This window comes from Hemicordylus capensis, chromosome 1, assembly GCF_027244095.1.
Source record: "Hemicordylus capensis ecotype Gifberg chromosome 1, rHemCap1.1.pri, whole genome shotgun sequence".
NCBI lineage: Eukaryota > Metazoa > Chordata > Lepidosauria > Squamata > Cordylidae > Hemicordylus > Hemicordylus capensis.
Window position 1 is genome coordinate 445,155,741 of NC_069657.1, and position 14,643 is coordinate 445,170,383.

The following is a 14,643-nucleotide window of genomic DNA, read 5'->3' on the forward strand; positions in this document are numbered from 1 at the left end:
ACTTTTATGTGAACCACTTTGGGATGTGTGCCTGAAAAGCTATAAATGCCTTAAAGAAACAAGCAATGAGGGGCCGGATCAAGGGTTGCCTTGCATTTTTCCTGGCCGGGCAGGACTACTGCCCTTTTCTCTGCAGCAGAAAGTTAGACAAACTCTTCCTTGTGTGGTGGTGGGTAAAGCTCCTCTGTTACATTTCTGCTTGCCCAGCCATTATTAAAGGAACAGTAGCCCCGAGAAGAGGAGAAAGAACCAAACCATGTGGCAGAAGGATTGCCAACTGACCCGAAAAGATCCGGCGATCCCAGCTTTCTTTGGATATTTATTGACAAATGCAGCTTTTCACAGCATCAGGACAAATGCCACCTGCTAATGGGTGTACCTAAGAAGTCCCTGCTAGATCAGACTACAGAGGCCTATCAGGGACAGCACCCTGCTTTGCCCGCTAGCCAATCAGGTGCTGTAGGGATGCTCACAAGCAGGGCTTTAAGACAACTGGAAAGCCATGGTATACTATGGTCTCTGAACAGGGAAGTTCCATATCCATATAACCATCATTTGGAAAGCTGGCATCCCTTATAGGAGGCAATGCCACTCTGCACAGTTTGAAATGCAAAAAAAAAGAAAGAAAGAAAAGGAACCTCCATGTTCAGCAGCAGTAACTACCACTTTGTGCTTCACTGACTCTTGGCTCAAACAAAACCCTGCCAAAAAAGAATCACAAGGTAATCTGAGGTCCCTCCCCTGCAGCTTCCATTGACTTTAGAAGAATGTTGGGGGGTTTGTGGGGGGACTGAAGGGGAAGAAAAAGATCTTAGTAAAATATAAGAGCGGAGACCAGTAGCAAGCCTTTCCTAATGTCTGGGGAGGAAAGCAGCATCAACCACTGAAAACATGGGGATGGAGGGAATGATTACATATATAAATAAGGAAGAGAGAAACAGAGGTGGGGGGGGGTGTCGTCTGTAAGCGGGAAAGCCGGGAGCAGAGGAATTAGCGAAACAAAAGGAATCATGGCGGAGTGCTTCTGCTGGGCACCTTCCAGCAGGCTGTGTGGATTATGGACTAAAAAGCCTCCCCCAGGAGGTAGCAGGAACGTGGACACGGCTGGGGTAAGTGTGACAGCAGAAAAAAAGAGGGGGGAGATCCCTCCCTAGTCCCCCTCCTCTTCCAAAGAAAGCCCCCCTTCTCCGTGCCACCCTGCCGCCCACCCCAACCAGGGGGAGGAGGAGGAGAGCTGGTCCTGTGGCAGCAGGCATGAATTGTCTCCTCTGCTAAGCAGGGTCCACCCTGGTTTGCATTTCAATGGGAGACAACATGTGTGAGCCCTGTATAGAGATTCCCCTTAAGGCATGGGGCTGCTCTGGGGAAGAACACCTGCCTGCTTGCCTGCAGAAGGTGCCAAGCTCCCTCCCTGGCGTCTCCAAAATAAGGCTGAGGGAGACGCCTGCCTGCAACCTGGGAGGAGAAGCCGCTGCCAATCCGTGTAGGCAGTGGACGAAGGGTCTGGCTCGGTTTCAGGCAGCTTCCTAGACCCCCATGCAGCCCCCTCTAGCGTTTGGGGAAGGGTCCCTCGAAGGTCGCCCCTTCACGACCAGGGCGGGCCAGGCACATGCGGCTGGGGAAAGCCTCCTCGGCCAGAGCAGGCTGCTGCTGGAAGCGCTTTCTCGGGGAGGCGCCGCATCTCTCCGGGGCTGGCAGTGGGAGGCAGACGGAGAGCAGGACGGCAGCCTCCGCCGGGGAAGAGGGAGTGAGCTGAGCCCTCCAGGCGTCCTGCCGCCGCCTGGCTTTGGGTGGCTTAGCTCAGCACTGTCTCCACCCCCTGGAGGCGGCGGCTGGCTTTGGTCTGGCGCAGGGGAAGGAGCAGCGGAGGGAAAGGCGGGGGACGCAGAGGGCACGAGGCTGTCCACACAGCCGAAAGCGGGGTGTGCGTGCGCGCGCAGCTCCTCCCAAGCCAGTCCTCAGTTGTTCGAACAGCCTCAGCCTCTGCAGGAAGTCATGCCAGGGTCTCTGGTTATACCGCTTCCCCAGGAGGGTTTTCAAACAGCAGCTTTTCCCACGAGTTTACTGCCGGGCTTTACTGCGATTTCAAAGTTGCCCCAAAGAACCAAGGCCAAAAGTGGCTTCCCCCCCCCCCCCCATCCCAGGATATAAATTGAGCTACACCCTAACACGCAATGAAAGACCTGAATCGTTTGTGAAGTGTGGAGCTAGCGTGGTATAGTGGTTAGAGCCAGCGTGGTGTGGTTAGAGTGCTGGACTAGGACCGGGGAGACCTGAGTTCAAATCCCCATTCAGCCATGAAAACTAGCTGGGTGACTCTGGGCCAGTCACATCTCTCTCAGCCTAACCTATTTCACAGGGTTGTTGTGAAAAAGAAACTCAAGTATGTAGTACACCGCTCTGGGCTCCTTGGAGGAAGAGCGGGATAGAAAATGTAAAAAGTAAAAGAATAATAAGTGCTCCCCAATATCTCACACTGACGGCAACACGGATCCGGACAATGTGAGAAGGGAAAGGTAGAACTCAGGCCCTGTTCTTAGATTTTCGTGGAGGGAAGTAGGGAGAGAGAGAGAGGGAGAGAGAAAGGGCAAAAACTTGTCAAACATGTTTGGATCTCCCAAGGAGAAGTTAGTTTAGGCCAGGGGTGGGCAAACTTGGCCCTCCAGCTGTTGCTGAACTACAACTCCCATCATTCACCAGCCACAATTTATCATCATTCCCAGGCACAATTTATTGTGGAATGATGGGAATTGTAGTTTAACATCAGCTGGGACTTTTACACACAGCAGGCTTTACTGCGAGTTTACTGGGAGGCTTTACTGAAAACCCAAAGTTTCCCACAAAAACCCGACACAAATAGTGGATTTGCATGAATCGGGCTACACTCTAACGTGCAGTGAAAAACCTGAATTGTGTGTGAGCTGCTCCCTGATAACTCGCAGGGACTTGGGGGATAAATCTGGCTGAAATATGAGTGCACCCACTCCATTCCGGAGGAGAGTTATTTAAAACTATGGGGCTATATTTTAAAATATGGGGCTTTAAAAGCCCCATATGAAAAACTTCCTGGAGGGCCAGGTTTGCCCAAGTTCCTGCTTTAGGCCAACCAGTCAAACCACACCCTAGGAACTATTTTGAATGCACCAGAGAGAGAAGAGGCTTCATTCGCACATTAGAAAATTGCCCTGCTGTAGCCTTGTAAAGTGGGGCAAAGGTGGAGGAAGTCCTGCCCCCGCTGTGTCAATCAGCAGCACACACACACACACACACACACACACCCTGCTGCTCACACTTACAGTGGGGCTTGTCTGGAGAGGTAAGAGCCCATGATGGCGGGTGCCTCCGTGATTGCGAGACTGGATCGGTCCGGCCTTGCAATCATGGAAGTGCCTACCATCACACTTAGGGCTTTACGCATTTCAGACAAGTAATCATGGAAGTGCCCACCACCACAGGTAGGTCTCTTCCCTCTCCAGACAAGCCCCACTGTAACCGTGAGTGGTGGGGTGTGAGGGTCATTGACATAGCAGCACCACCACGTCCTCCCACTTCATGCCCACTGTATACAACTACTGGGGTGACAGCAGGGGGGCAATTTTATGACATCTGAATCAGGCTAGAGAATTATCTACGTATGCACTGACATATCTATATCTTATTATTATTAAATAATATTTATATACTGCTTTTCAGGAAAAAGTTCTCAAAAAGGTTCACAGACGGCACCCTGCCCTCCAAGGGGACACAGTCGAAACAGAGACACAAGACAGACACCCGCAATCAGTCACTGGAAGGACACTCATGCTGGGAAAGGATAAAGACCGTTCTTCCCCACCTGCTCAATATAAGAGAACCGCTGTTTTAAAAGGTGCCTCTTCAGTTAGAAGGGATATCTTTCTGGCCCACAGAGTGGGACTCCCACAGTGGCTAGCAAACAAGAAGATTAAAAAAAAAATTGTATAATAACAAATTAAACCATAACAAGTTGGACAGCATAATAACAAGATCAACAAAAGAGCAAACCAGGAAGACAAATGTACTCTACAGATGTTGGGGGAAAGGGGATGTTGAGCATAAGAACATAAGAACAGCCCGACGGGATCAGGCCCAAGGCACATCTAGTCCAGCATCCTGTTCCACACAGGGGGCCATCAGATGTCTCTGGGGAGCCCACAGGCAAGAGATGAAAGCATGCCCTCTCTCCTGCTCAAGTGCATAGGAAGCCAGCAGCTGTATGTGTGCAACCCGCCGGCGGCAGCCCCTCAGCGCCCTCGGCATGCCCCTTGCATCTGACGTCAGGTGCAGGAGGAATGGCCATGTGCAGAAATGGGGCCGTGCGACCCCGTTCACAAGGCACTTCAGCCAGCGCTGGGTTTCCAGCCTGGCTGGGAGTGCCTTTCCCTGCCTCGAAAAGCAGAGAGACGCATTTTCAGCCAGGTTGGAACCTAGCGCTGGTTGAAACGCCTTGCAAATGAGGCTGCAAAGTCTGTTTTCCGCATATGGCCACATCCCCTGCGTTGGATGTCAGATGCAGGGGTGTGGCTCGGTTGGATGGGGCGGCTGCACAGGGAGCGTCAACTGGGTTCTTTGGACTGGTCTGAACAATGGTGGCTCTGCCCCTGCTCCTGCTGTTGCTCCCCTTACAACTCATCTACAGCCTTCCAGAGTGCACCCAGAAGTCCAGCCTCCTGCACTGATGCACTCAAAGTCCTCACCCTCCTCACATTCTTCTCAGACTGGCGTTTATCTGAAGAGAGAAATGCTTGAAGCACGTTGTCGGGCATTTCTGTGATGGCAATGCTGGGGTGTGGGGAGGATGAGGCTTGCAGATGCATCAGTACTGAGGGAATGCCCCCCCCCCCCAACCATGTCTGAAGAGGGCTACAAAACTGACATTCATATAAGGAGGGGATACAGTATTCATTCTGCAAAACAAAGGTGCTTTGAAAGAGGCTGGTCTTCTTTGGTTGACAGTGCAATGTCAATGGAGAGGGAGCAGCCTCCTTGGATAATGGGTTGCACAACTGGGCACCACAACCATGAAGGCCTGTCCTGCATTTCTGACCGTGGAGGAACTCAAAGGAGAACCTCCAAGAAAAAGTTAGGCATGTGCTTTAAACACCAGCTTGCCTCCTGCTAGTTGGCCAAAGAGGCACCTTTCAAGTGGGATTCTCTTATATTTAACACAGAGAGAAAGCAACAGTCTCTACCCGGTTCCAGCACAACATCCCTCCAGTGGCTGTTGGTGGTATCTCTCTTTTCCCTTCCCTTCCCCTTCCCTTTCTATCACGAGTCCCCTTGGGGGACTTTCATTTCTCTGCTATATAAGCTGCTTTTTGAACTTTTTGCTGAAAGCCAAGATATAACCTTTCTAAAATAAATAAATGTGGGCAGGATTGTTGGGAGGAGGTGGTCCTTTAAATACCACGATCCCAAACACTTAGGACTTTCAAGGTAATAACCACATCTTTGAACCTGGTTCAGAAAGCAGCCAGGGAGCCAATGAAGACGGAACCAATATGGAGTGTCATGTCCCCCAAAATAGGCCCCAGTGAAATTCTAGCTGCAGCTTTTTGTGCCAGCTGAAGTTCCTGAACATTTTTCCAAAATGAGCCCTAGGCTGAGTGTGTTGCAGTATTCTTAATGCAGATATGAAGGTGAATAACCCCAGAGTTTGGGGGCATATTTTGAGCATTTTCACTGAATAAATACAGCTGATCACCACTAGTCTGGGATTATCAGGAAGGACTTGGAGACAGGTTTGAGTCCCTGCTCCTCTCTTTTTGGAAATGAACCACGGCTTCAAACATATGTTACAGTCCAAATGCAGACCAAGAATAATGAAGGATAGGATCATAGCATACTTGGAGGCCATCTAGTCCAGCTCCATACACAAAATGTGTATGAAAGCCAATCCAAACACTCTGAATGGAAAGAGTCATTCAGATGGCTAACTCTTTCAGCCCTATTCTGCAGGACGTTTTCCACACCCTTCTTTTAGTTTGCATCTCCTCCAGAATGGAGATGTGCATTCACATATTCACCAAATTGACCCCGAAGTCCCTGTGAGCGATCAGGAGGCACTTCACACACAATTCGGGTTTTTTGTCACATGTTAGAGTGTAGCCCGATTTATATCTGGGGTAAAAAAATATATATCCAATTTTTGCATTGATTTTGGGGGGCAACTTTGAACCCACAGTAAAGCCCTTTCTGTAACGCCTTACAGAAAATCCATGGTAAAACCTGCTATCTGGGAAATCTTCAGGTGGTGTACATGCAGCACACATACACAGTGTGTATGCACACATACACACACATACACATACACCCTTGCTCCCCCACGCACCCGTGCAAAGACAAAGAAGGTCAATGAATGAAAAGAGGATTTCGGTGGGGATGGAGTAGATCTAAGCAAGGAGGAGCTCTGGATATAAATGCACAGGATAGGGAGGGGAATAGAAAGTGAAACCAAAAGTGAACAAACTAGAGCATATTCATGCAGCCCTGAGGAAACATTTTCTGAGTGTATCCTCCATTGTAGAAGGGAAACACCTACCATGGCCACAGGCCGCAAGAGAGACCCCACTTGGAAATATTTTAACAAAGTTCTTGTATTTGTGAGTAAGAAGGGCATGCGTGCAAAATGCAAACAGTGCAACAACGAAATGCAAGGTCTGGTTACCTGAATGAAACAGCATTATGAGAAGTGTGTACCTACCTTTCTTCTAAAAATGAATAGATTAAATAGATAGGTAAATCTAAAAGATAGATTTACCTATCACTAAATAGGTAATGGTAAAGTATGCCATCGAGTCGGTGCACCATTAGGTGGCTCTCTAAATAGGTATTAAAGTTATATTCAACAACAAGAATGTCCTTTTATAGAAAATGATGATTGAATAGAATCTTCCTGGCTAGTAATTTAAATTGTGATTTAAATCATTAAAATTGAGTCCTCCTGTGAAGCGATTTAAATAATAATTTAAATCATGATTAAAATCGATTTGATTTGAATCAAATCAACCCTATCACATAACGTTCACAACATCCATAAAACTGCCATGAAAATTGAACAAAATTAGCAAGCATTTTTAATGTATTTATTCATTCTTTGTTTGTTACTTTTCTACTCGAAAGTAAGTTACATTGTGCCTGCCAACATCTAATTGGTTGCTTGACTGATTGATCCAACACTGATTCCTGGGTGTGGGGTGGTTAGAGTGTCCTATATCCTTCTGGCTGGACTATTGTTCCCCTTTCTCAAGTTTCTCCAGGGAGAGGGAGTGACTATCACACCAGTTTAAGGTTGTCCTTAGGAATGGAGAGGAGAGCTGGTCTTGTGTCAGCAAGCAAGACTTGTCGCATATGAATGGGAGACTTGATGTGTGAGCACTGCAAGATATTCCCCTCAGGGGATGAAGCTGCTCTGGGAAGAGCAGAAGGTTTCAAGTTCCCTCCCTGGCTTCTCCAAGATAGGACAAGATTTTTTTATAGGACAAGATTTTTTTATTGAACCAACAAACTACCAAAGCATACAGTACGTTGCCAAAGCACAATTATATACAAAGTTGTTGTTTGTACATGATATATCTACAAAGATTTACACACAAGGATTTGGAAACCCACAAGGTTATGAAGTATATGCAGGTAGTACTGTAACTCGGGGGGGGGGGGATTTCAAGGCACATCAGATAATCAAGGTAGGGCTGAGAGAGATTCCTGCCTGCAACCTTGGAGAAGCCGCTGCCTGTTTGTGAAGACAATACTGAGCTAGATAGACCAATGGTCTGACTCAGTATATGGCAGTTTCCTATGTTCCTAATGTGTGAGCCGGCTAGCTTTGAGCTGGGCTCGACATCGAGCCAGCCTGTTTCAGGTCCAGGCTGTCATTTGGGAGACCACTGGGGGGCTTGAAGGAGCCCCTGCCACCACCCCCCACCACCTCTGCCACTTCTCCCTCACTTCTGTCATACAGAGGCTGATGGAGGTGGCTTTCTTTAGCCACTCCCCCCACACATGCTACCTTTACCATTAGGATTAGGGGTGCCCTTTACTTATAAAGTGAAATCTTTAAGGATTCCCCTTTACAAGTATACCCGAGCTGACCTGCGAACTGGCTCAGCCTGGTCTGATGGCCGAACTGGAGTGGTCTCAGTTTGGCTGAGCCTGAAGCTGACCCGGGTTGGGCTGGTTCGAATCTGTTTTGTATTCGAACCAAGCCAGCCAAACGGTTCTTAATAAGGACTTTCCCATTCTTTTCATTGGGGTTGCCCAAGACAAATTCTAGGTTGATGATGCTCATTAGCCACTGATTAAAGTTTTCTTGCTCATGTTGCATGAACAGAATTATGAACACATAAATCTCCCATAGACCATTAGTCCATCTAGATCAGGGGTCCCAACCTTGGTCCTCCAAATGTTAGACAACAGCTCTCATCATGTCCAGCCACAAGGGCCAAAGATTGGAGACTGGAGGCCATTGTGGCTGGAGATGATGGGAGCTGTTTTCCAACAACACCTGGGATCCCGATCTAGTCCACTCTAACTCCCCAGATCTCAGGCAGTGAAATATATTTCTTGTCACTGCTAACTGATTTCCTTTTAGCTGGAAATACTAGGGATTGAACCTAAGACCTTCAGTGTGCCAAGCATGTGCTTTACCATTGAGCAGGGGTGGCCCACCTGAGGCTTTCCAGCCGTTGATGGATTACAACTCCCATCATCCCCAGAAGCAATTGTGACTGAGGATGATGGGAGCTGTAGTCCAGAAATAGCAAGAGAACCTTGGAGGCCACCCCGCCATAGAGATCTAACCCCTTCACAAAAGTTGCATACTCATTGCTAAACAATTCAACATCCAGTGCCTAAGCAACCTGGAAATATTTAGCAACTGCATAATGCTTTTGGAGTGGGCAAAAGATTTCCCATGTGTGATCTTGAGATAAGCCTTACAATAGCCCTGTAAGGTAAGTACTGTTCTCATATTGCAACTGAGGCTGAGTACTTTGCTTAAGGCCACCTTGTAAGGTCATAGTAGAGTTGAGATTTCAGCCAAGGAAGTCCTGACTTGCAACTCAGTCTCTTAACCACTATGTTATACCATAGGAACATAGGAAGCTGCCATATACTGAGTCAGACCATTGGCCCATCTAGCTTAGTGTTTTCTGCATTGCCTGGCAACAGCTTCTCCAAGGTTGCAGGCAGGAGTCTCCCTCAGCCCTAACCTGAAGATGCAAGGGAGGGAACTTGGAACCTTCTGCACGCAATCATGCAGATGCTCTTCCCAGAGTGGCCCCATCCCCAAAGGGGAATATCATACAGTGGTCACATGTAGTCTCCCATTCAAATGCAAACCAGGGTGGATCCTGCTTAGCAAAGGGGTTCATGCTTGCTACCACAAGACCAGCTCTCCTCCCATCTCTGATATTTTCATCCTTCTGCCTGGCATGGTGATCTTCTTCACACCCTGACCCGTAGAAATCCTTTGAGTCATCCTTTTCTCCTCTGAGATTTTACCAGGCATCGCCCATAGATTTTTATTATTTTATTTTTATAATATCTTGCTCGCTTCTCATAACAACCTTCACCCAAAGCGACCTACCATAAAATAATACAATAAAAACCTAATAAATCCACAATAAAAACACACAATGAAACCAAAAAAACCCAGAGGAGCAAAACAACCAAGCACTCTAACTTACTCTTCCTACATGATAAGCTAGTTTAAACAGAAACGTCTAATTGGTTGCCCTCATTTTTATCCACCCATAAGGGCTAGAAGCTTGTATTTTTTTAAAAAAATGAAAGCTAATATTCTCAGGGTGTGGAATACTTCATCGACAGCCGCTCTTGGTTTTGCATTATGATTGCTTATGTAATATGCATGGCCTTGGTGGGTGCTTCATCCAAAGATGTACTCCCATGTTTAAATGCCACAAGCTCTTGATTATTAAGGACAGTGCATCATTAGCGTGTGGAATTCCATGCCACAAGATGCAGTGGTTGGTTTAGATGGCTTTAAAGGCAGATTAGACCACTCAGGGCAGGTATCAATCATTGAACTTCCAGAATCAGAGGCAATATACCTGTAAATACCTGTTGCTGGTGGAGGGGGCAAACAACACAGAATAGCTATTTCTTTCATGCCCTACTTGTGGGTTTCTTAAAGGCATCTGGTTGGCCACTGTTGAAAGCAGGATGCTGAACTGATCCAACAGGGCTATTATTATTATTATTATTATTATTATTATTATTATTATTATTATTATTATTTCTTGTTTACACAGTCAGACAGGTGTTATTGACTGGTTTGTTTTTATCCAGACATCGAGTCCTTCCCAAGGATCTGGGATGGCTGAATTTTATCATCAGTACTGTTGGTTATTATAGATATCGTCGCAAAATATAGGCTGTTCCCAGTAAAGTTGCTTTTTGTAATTGGCTGATGGTGATTTCTGTGACCCCTATGGTGTTGAGGTGCTCTTCAGGTTGTTTTGGAATTGCACCTAGGGTGCCAGTTACCACTGGGATTATTTTGGTCTTTTTCTGCCACAGCCTTTCAATTTCAATTTGTAGATCTTTGTATTTGGTGATTTTTTCTATTTCTTTTTCTTCTATTCAGCTATCCACTGGTATTGCTATGTCGATTATTTTGACTTGTTTTTCTTTCTTCTCATTATTATTACTATTATTATTATTATTATTATTATTACTATTACTATTATTAATTTGATTTCTATACCACCCTTCCAAAAATGGCTCAGGGAATTACACAGAGAAATAATAAAGTAAAGTAAAAAAAAAGATGGATCCCTGTCCCCAAACGGCTCACAATCTAAAAATCAACATCAGATAGACACCAGCAACAGTCACTGGAGGTACTGTGCTGGGAGTGGATAGGGCCAGTAACGTTGTAGTTTTGCACAATCTTAGAAGAAATATTCATGAGAGAAGGAAGAATACCTCTTCTAACTGGGAAGAATGCCTTTTCTAAATGGTGCCTGCCCTTGGCCGTTTTTATAAATACCTACATTAAAAATTAACATTTATCATTATCATCATCATCATTATTATTATTTACACAGTTTGACAGGAGTTATTGACTCGTTTGTTTTATCCAGACATCAAGTCCTTCCCAAGGACCTGGGATGGCTGAATTTTATTATCAGTGTTGTTGCTGTTATTATTATAGATATTGTCGCAGAATATAGGCTGTTCCCAGTAAAGTTGCTGATCCAACAGGGGTATTATTTCTTATTTACACAGTCAGACAGGTGTTATTGACTGGTTTATTTTATCCAGACATCAAGTCCTTCCCAAGGACCTGGGATAGATGAATTTTATTGTCAATTGTTATAGATATTGTCGCAGAATATAGGCTGTTGCCAGTAAAGCTGCTTTTTGTAATTGGCTGGTGGTGATTTCTGTGGCCCCTATGGTGTTGAGGGGGTGCTCTTCAAGGTCTTTTGGAACTGCACCCAGGGCGCCAATGACCACTGGGATTATTTTTGTCTTTTTCTGCCACAGCCTTTCAATTTCAGTTTGTAGATCTTTGTATTTGGTGATTTTTTCTATTTCTTTTTCTTCTATTCTTCTATCCCCTGGTATTGCTATGTCGATTATTTTCACTTGTTTTTTTTTTCTTCTCGACTACAGTTAAATCTGGTGTATTGTGTGGCAGATGTTTGTCTGTTTGTAGTCAGAAGTCCCATAATATTTTTACATCTTCATTTTCTACCACTTTTTCAATTTGATGGTCCCACCAATTTTTGGCTACAGGTAGCTTGAATTTTTTGCAGATGTTCCAGTGTATCATCCCTGCTACTTTGTCATGCCTTTGTTTGTAGTCAGTCTGTACTATCTTTTTACAACAGCTGATTAGGTGGTCCACTGTTTCATCTGCTTCTTTACAAAGGCGGCACTTGCTGTTTGTTGTTGACTTTTCTACTTTTGCTTTTATTGCATTTGTTCTTAGTGCCTGTTCTTGTGCAGCCAATATTAAACCCTCTGTTTCTTTCTTCAATTTGCCATTCTTAAGCCATTGCCATGTCTTGGTGATGTCTGATTTTCCACTGATATTGTACAAATATTGACCATGCAGTGGCTTATTTCTCCATTTTTCTGCTCGGTTCTTGACTTGTTATTTCTTGTAGGCCTGCTTTGTTTCATTGGTGTTGAATAGTTTCTTGTTATTGACCATTTGAAGTGCATCTTCTTCACTGTCCTTGATATATTCTTCAAGGCCTCTTTTCTCCTCCTCTACTGTTTGATGGACTTGCAGCATTCCTCTTCCACCTGAGCTGCGAAGGAGGTATAGCCTATCTACACCACTGCGGGGGTGCAGAGCATGATTGATGGTCATGATTTTCCTGGTCTTACGATCGAAATCTGAGCTTTTGTGTTGTTATTGTTGCTGCACAGTACATTAGTTGGTTTGTTTCTTGCAAATTATTGGTTGATATTTCTGCAAGTGCAGCATTGACATCTTTTAATGCCTTAGCAAGTTGTTTTTTGGCAACTGTTTTTAGAGCTGAAAGTCGAACCCTGGTGGTTGTTTGATTCATGTGCTTAGTTATTTTTTGCTTTAGTTCTTGTTGCTTTTCTGTTAAATGGCATTTGGGTTTTTGAGGTGAAGTCAAAGGGGCGGTTGCCTGGTTTTGATTTTGAAACAGTTCAGCAAGAGTGGCATCCTCGATTTCCAACACCTCCTCCACCTGCACCTGAGCAACTTCAGTTGGTGGTAATTCTTCTTCCATATCTTGAGCCTGTGTTGCTTTTTGCAGTTCTTCCAGCTCAACTCCTGTGAATACTTTATTTCTTATTATGAATCTTCTCTGGTCTGCTAGCCTTTGTTCTGTTATTTCTGTATCTGGATGCTTCTCTTTCCAAATTTGGTACATTCTTTTTAAATAACCTCTTCTAGTTGGACTAGACTTGTAATAGCAGATCATTATTTCCTTGTTGGCATTTTTCGTATTTTTTTTTGGTTAAGCGACGTTTCTTCCAGTAACTTTGCTGTCTTCAGCCCTGGTTGCTCAACTGAAGATCCTGAGTCCTGTTGCCCACTTGCCACCAGATGTCCAGGGACTATAGCACCTGGCGCGGTCCTTGTTGACCCGGGTGATGACCGATCCGGTATAGATTTATTAAAGTTACGTCTCACCATATTGTTGATAATAATAGTAATAATAATAATAATAATAATAATAATAATAATAATAATAATAATAATTCAATTTCTATACCACCCTTCCAAAAATGGCTCAGGGTGGTTTACACAGAAAAATAATAAATAAAAATTAAGATGGATCCCTGTCCCCAAAGGGCTCACAATCTAAAAAGTAACATGAGATATACACCTGCAACCGTCACTGGAGGTACTGTGTTGGGGGTGGATAGGGCCAGTTACTCTCCCCCTGCTAAATAATGAGAACCACCACATTAAAAGGTGCCTCTTTGCCATGTTAGCAGGGGGCAGAGCCCAGGTTGTTTGCAACAATGATGTTGCAGAGCCCAGTTTTATGGAGAGTCTGAGGCTGCATTTGCACATAACGTGAAACCAGAGGTTGCCAAACCCATGGTTAACTTTCCAAAGCGTGAATCACATTGCAGACATTCGTCCAACTGCAGACCAGCAACCTCCATATTCAGAGCAGGTAGCCCCTCCCTCTTCCTTGTCTGCCAAGGCCACATCTCATGTCGCCAGACTGTGGGCAAGGCATCAGCACGTCTCTAGGGTGGCAGCCATTGGCTACGGTCTTCAAGGGGGCGTGCCGAACGCGATCATTCCTTTTCTGCCTGCCCTCGGCAGGGAAAGGGCATTTGAATCCCTTTGAATGCCATGCCATTCAAGCTCTTCTTTGGACAGTGACTGCACCACCGCCCTCGTAAGAACCCTGCAACAAAACAGAACCATGCAGAAGCACAATTTCTGGGGTGGAGGAATGCAGGGGAGAACTATTTTCCTGTTGCTCTGTGAAGGAAGCATGATGACTTCCTAGGAGGGGATATGCATATGTGGGATATGCAAAGGATCTTGGGGTCTGGACTGCTCTTGCGATGGCTGACACTGGCAAAGCATCCAAACCACACTCCTGCTCCCGTGGGGCTTGCTGCCGGGGTACTAGCACTCTCATGAGGACCTCGCCAGCCTTTGGTCTTCCGTCGGACCGCACGCTTATCAGTTGAGCTAACAAAACCGGGGGGGGTGGATTTGTGTGGGGCCCCTGTTCTCTCTGATTAATGATAGCATTGAATTGGGCTAGAACCTTTCTACTCCCTGTCTCAGAGAACCTCAAATGCAGTGTTTTCCAATGAAGTCAGTTGACACACTCATGTATGGGAGGAATCCCGACAAATTAAACCCCTGGAAATGGTATCAGCTAAGACTTCTTGGTCTGCTTACTTGGAGGTTTTGAGCCAATGTGATCACTGATTGAGGAGAGGAGAGGTGGTCTGAGGAGAGGAGAGCTGGTCTTGTGGTAGCAGGCATGACATGTCCCCTTAGCTAAGCAGGTCCCACCCTGGTTGTATATGAATGGGAGACTAGAAGTGTGAGCACTGTAAGATATTCCCCTTAGGGCAAGCTTCCTCAACCTGTGGCCCTCCAGATGTTGCTGAACTACAATTCCCATCATCCCA

At 45.7% G+C, this 14,643-nt stretch overlaps 1 long non-coding RNA gene across 4 annotated transcripts in view; it reads left to right on the forward strand.

Annotated features, from left to right (window-relative positions):
- Positions 1 to 970: 970 nt before the first annotated feature.
- LOC128323457 (uncharacterized) overlaps positions 971 to 14,643 on the forward strand; it is a 206,205-nt gene continuing 192,532 nt past the window's right edge. For all 4 annotated transcript variants that reach the window (XR_008306274.1, XR_008306275.1, XR_008306278.1 and 1 more), the window contains exon 1: positions 971 to 1,109. This is a non-coding gene — a long non-coding RNA (uncharacterized LOC128323457). The remainder of the gene's footprint in view (positions 1,110 to 14,643) is intronic.